The sequence below is a fragment of the Herpailurus yagouaroundi genome, unplaced genomic scaffold (assembly GCF_014898765.1).
Source record: "Herpailurus yagouaroundi ecotype Mexico unplaced genomic scaffold, PumYag 28, whole genome shotgun sequence".
NCBI lineage: Eukaryota > Metazoa > Chordata > Mammalia > Carnivora > Felidae > Herpailurus > Herpailurus yagouaroundi.
Window position 1 is genome coordinate 1023694 of NW_024412376.1, and position 5303 is coordinate 1028996.

Consider the following 5303-nt stretch of genomic DNA (forward strand, 5'->3'; position numbering starts at 1 on the left):
GGCTTTGAAAAGTAAAAGAAATATCACATTAATTAATTATAAACATGAAAATCACATAAAATGTTAGACAAGAAATCCTCAAATGTCTAGTTTAAAGTAGATGAAATTGGAGACCACATATCCACAGTAGACAGATGAGGAGGAAGGTTGTTTGTGCAAAGATCATTAGATTGAGAGCTAGTCTTTAAGGCTCCCTAATTTAGCATGAGCAAGAATTGCCTTCTTAGAAGGAAGGAAAAAAGGAAGAGGAGGGAGACAGAGAAAGAGAGAGGAGAAGGAGAAGAAGAAGAAGAAGAAGAAGAAGAAGAAGAAAGAGAAGAAGGGAGGAGGGAAGGAAGGAAGGAAGGAAGGAAGAGAAGGAAGGGAAGGAAGGGAAGGAAGGGAAGGAGGAAGGAAAAAGAGTCCTTATAGGAAGTACCACAGTGGTTTATTATAATTTATTAGTTGTCCAGTCACTCCACATCAGACAGCTGCAGAAATAAACCATCCCTGGACACAGGAGAATACATTCCTATACAACTGTGAGCTTCCTTGAGCATGCTGCTCATATTCTAGAGAGTTCTGTATATTGGACTGTGTGGTAGATTGTTACACTAATAGTTCCCAGTATCCATGCCACTGTGTAGCTCCTCCTATTTTAATTGGACTTGGCCCTGTGGCTTTCCTCAGCCAATAGGACATCAGCACATGTACTACAATATGCTGGGACTTGTCTTCTTGGAATGTTGCTGCTGCCATGTGAAGACTCCTTGAGAGTGAAAGGCCACGTACAGGGAGATGTCCAGCTGTTCCATCCTGTCCCAGGTTTCCGCTGACCCACATGAGTGAGCCCAGGCAAGACCAGCAGAATAACCATCCAGCCACTCAAAGACCCTTAAGAAATATTAAAGTGTTATTGTTTAAAGGCACTCAGTTTTGTGGCATTTGTTATACAGTAAAAGAAAACTCATATGAGCTGGAAAGATCAAACCAGAGAACTAAACATTTCTAATTAAAAAAATGTTCCTAAAATCCTACAATGTGTTCAGCCTCACTAAGAACCCCAACTGCCCCACAAATTCTTACCATTTCCTTACCAACAAACTATAAAAAAAAAAAAAGGAGGGAATGTAAGATAAATTTTATGATAATGTAAAGGAGGAAAATGTTGCTTCACTTCTAGGTTTCTTGGATGGCCTAATAATTAAGCTGACATAAGATAGATTAACAGGAGAAAAGCAGATTTAATTTCATATGCTCATAAAAATATAATATTCAAAGAAGTGACCAGAGCAGGGAGCTTTTATATCTTTCAGAAACAATAAATTTGTAAAGAAGTGACAAGACCAAGAAGTTTGAGCTTGGGGTAGTAAATTAGCGAAGTAACAGGGTTTATTCATACAGCCTTCTCAACCCTCAATTCTCTCTTTACCTCCTGGTACAGGAAGAGTACCTTTCACATGGGACATTTATTTTCTGCTTTCAGGAGTACAAAGGAGGGTAAGTGCCCTTTTTTCAGTGGCTGTTGCTTAAGTAACTTTAATTTAAAAAAATCAATATGCCAGAGGCACCTGGGTGGCTCAGTGGGTTAAGCCTCCGACTCTGGCTCAGGTTATGATCTCGAGGTTCGTGAGTTCCAGCCCCACGTTGGGCTCTTCGCTGATAGATCAGACCCTGGACCCTGCTTCAGATCTGCGTCTCCCTCTCACTGCCCCTCCCCCCCAAGTAAATAAACATTTAAAAAATTTTTTAAAAAATCAGTATGCCAAAGTGGTACATTTGGAGGCAGCCTGACCCATCAGCGAGCATCAGATTTTGCCATACACAAGATGTGGATCCTACCAGATTGATATACTCTGTCTTCTCCTGAGCACTCACAGCTTTGTCTCTGTGGCCTTTGTGGTATTTATACTTTCTACCCCTTTGTTAAAATTGCTAAGAGAGCACCTGGGTGGCTCAGTCAGTTAAGCATCCGACTTGGGCTCAGGTCATGATCTCATGGTCCGTGGATTCAAGCCTTATGTCGGGCTCTATGCTGACAGCTCAGAGCCTGGAGACTGTTTCAGATTATGTGTCTCTTCTCTCTCTCTCTGCCCCTCCCCTGCATTCTGTCTCTCTCTCAAAATAAATAAATATTTAAAAATAAATAAAAATATTACGATAGTTTTTATTCATAGCATTTCTCCTTTTTAGATATTATGCTTATTGCCATCAGGGACTGTTTCTTTTTGTTAGCTGCCTCCCCAGCAAAAATGGGCATTTGCTACATGTTTGACAAACAAGAAAAAACAATCATTCATTTCCCTCTCGCTTTAGCAATGGAAAGTATACACCTGGATATTTTAAACATGTTAGGTGAGGAGGAAAGGAAGGAAAAGCAGGAAGAGAAGGAAGAGAAGGAGAGCCATATATGGCTTCTTTTCTTAACTAAAATATCCTAGAATTAGCTTTCTCAATTCTGTCTATATTTTCCTACTAACATAAAGTTTCATTACAAAAAATATACACTCTTAGGAAATATTGTGAGTTTAATAAAACAGAATTCCATTCTAACTACAATATCTGTTAAGTTGGATCAAGATGAAAATTAAAAAAACAAATATTTTCTCATAAGCATTTTCAAACTCACAACAGCTCTCTCAAGGGCATACTACATTCTTTGCCTTGATTTGTGTACTCAGAAATCCATCTTTGTGTATTTGGTTCTTTATTAGGCATGAGGGAGATGTAAAATGAACAAAATGCATATGGTCGATCCAAAGGAATTTATAATCTAGTTGGACAACCAAGGACAATAAAACTATGGAATAACAATTTGAGATGGTACATTACTAAAATTGCAAGACCAATCATAATAATAATCCTTCTGGGTCAGAGTTCATGTATTTAAAAACAATAGTTACTTATATGTGTGTCATTCACATCCTAGGGATAAAAGATGTGTATCATTGCACGCAATGAATGATAATTTGAAAAATATAAAGAGGTATATATTTGAAAATGAGCATAGGTATTTATTTTGAAAATAAACATAGAGGTATATGAATCTGTTGCAGGATAACAATATAATCCCCCTAAGAGTATCCCTTCCTTTCATATAGAATAGTATCTCATCTCAGAACATTCAAGTTACAGGAGCTGTTCGAGGGAATAAGAAAATTCCATAAAACATGTTGATAATTTCTTAGGCTACAAGGCTAAAATAAGCTTACCAAGACTATTCAGAGAGGTACTGATTCTTTCTGGGCAAGCCCAAATTTAGATTCATTCATTTATTCAACAAAAATGTTATTAAGTACCTACTCTATATCATGCACTGGGCTAGGCTCCAGGGATACAAAAATAAGAAGACCAAGTTCCAGCTTTTACTACACATGCAGGGGAAATGACAGAGTGCCAGAGACAGTAGGGCATAGGGGAAAGAGCCTTAGACTGGATGTTAAAGGTTCTGAATCTCAGCTCTGCTCCCTCCACTACCAGTTTACCAGGTAGCAATACAGCTTACTGTACTTACTGTGTAAATTAGGAAAATCCTTGAAATGGACTGTAACTAAGTGTCTTCATTTTTCAATTAAGACCAAAGGTCTATCTCACCAAACATGTTGTAAGAACTGAATGAAATAATAATTTGAAAGTGCTCTGACGTATTAATCTGTACAAAGTTATGGTGCCATTATCACACAGAAGACTAAATTACCATTTCTAACTGTTAAGTGTCATCTGTCTAGTTGCATATGTTACTTCCTTGTAGTCTAACTAGGAAATATTGTTTTAAAAAAAACAGATGATTGGAGTCTTTTTTCCTGGGCGTTTAACTAGACTTTTTATTCAACCAATTTAGGAGGGCTCCTCACCATGTAGCAAAACTAGCAATAACACTTCTGCTTTCAGAAAAGGCAGTTCAAGATGGCAGCTTGGGAAAACCCTAAACTTACCTCCTTCCAAAGATAAAACAAATATGTAGCTACACTTACAACAATTCCCTCTTTAAAAACCCTGAAAACTAGCTGAACAGATCTTCCACAATCAAGGATTAAAAGGCCATACCCAGATAGGTAAGAAAAGTAGAGACACAGTCTTTCTAAAAACCTCACTCCTCACACATGACCAACAACAGAAAGAGTTGAGAGGGATATCCCACCCACAGAGCTTCTCTCTGAAAAGCAAAAGTTGTGTGCCTCATATACATCACCCCAACCCTTGGGACCTAATCTGAGAGATAAACTCCCAAATCATCTGGCTTCGAAACCCAAAAAATCTTACATCCAAGGAAAACATAGGGCTATAAGGAATGGAGATTCTGCTCTTAGAGGGCTCATGCACAGCCTCCTTTGATCCAGGACCCAGCACAAAAGTAGCAGATTGAAAAACACCTAGATCATATGTGATGGAGATTCATTTGCTAACATTAAGACATCTGCTAAAGGGCCAAAAGCTGTTGGGACTGTCTCTGGGGACAAAGGCAGTAGCAGATGTTATTTGGGGCACTCTTCTTCTACCTTCTAATGCCAACAAAGGCAGACAGCATCTTTACACTTTCCCTCTATCTTGCTGACACCAACCCCCTGTGTGACCTGGTGGGCAAGTGTCTTGCCCCTCCGTGGGTTGGTGCCCTGCTACTCCCTGATGCTCCTGTGGCTGCTGCCAGACTCAGCAGATCTGAAACAATCAGAGAGACAGTTTGAGAGACAATCAAGACCTAAGGCAAGGTTAAAGATAAGGTTCATCTCCTACATAGAGCTACTCCTTCAAAACTGAAAGATTTAGCTGTTTCACTTAATACATAGAAACAAACTCAGAGAATCAGCAAAATGAGGAGACAGAGGACTATGTTCCAAATGAAAGAACAAGATAACACCCGTTGGGGGCGGGGTGGAGGGGGGTGGAAAGCAGAGCTTTAGAATGTGTTCAGGTTTAACTTGCTATCAACTTAAAATAGACCATTATATATCAATCAACATGATATACCACATTCATGAAATGAAGATTAAAAATCATATAATCATCTCAATAAATGCAGAAATAGCATTTGACAAAATTCAACATATACTTATAACAACTCTCAACAAAGTGAGTGTGGACAGAATATACCTCAACGTAATAAAGGCCATATATGGGAAGAGTTCAGTTAACATCATACTCAACAGTGAAAGGCTAAAATCTTTTGTATAGAATCAAGAATAAGACAAGAATGTCCACTAGTCACTTTTATTCAATATAGTATTGGGAGTCCTAGCCGGAGCAATTAGGCAAAAAGAAAGAAAAAGAGAAAGAAAGAAAGAAAGAAAGAAAGAAAGAAAGAAAGAAAGAAAGAAAGAAAGAAA

At 38.4% G+C, this 5303-nt stretch overlaps 1 long non-coding RNA gene across 1 annotated transcript in view; it reads right to left on the reverse strand.

Annotated features, from left to right (window-relative positions):
* Positions 1-422: 422 nt before the first annotated feature.
* The window catches only part of LOC121031256 (uncharacterized), a 13865-nt gene continuing 8984 nt past the window's right edge, over positions 423-5303 (reverse strand). The window contains exon 2 of the long non-coding RNA XR_005790757.1: positions 423-873. This is a non-coding gene — a long non-coding RNA (uncharacterized LOC121031256). The remainder of the gene's footprint in view (positions 874-5303) is intronic.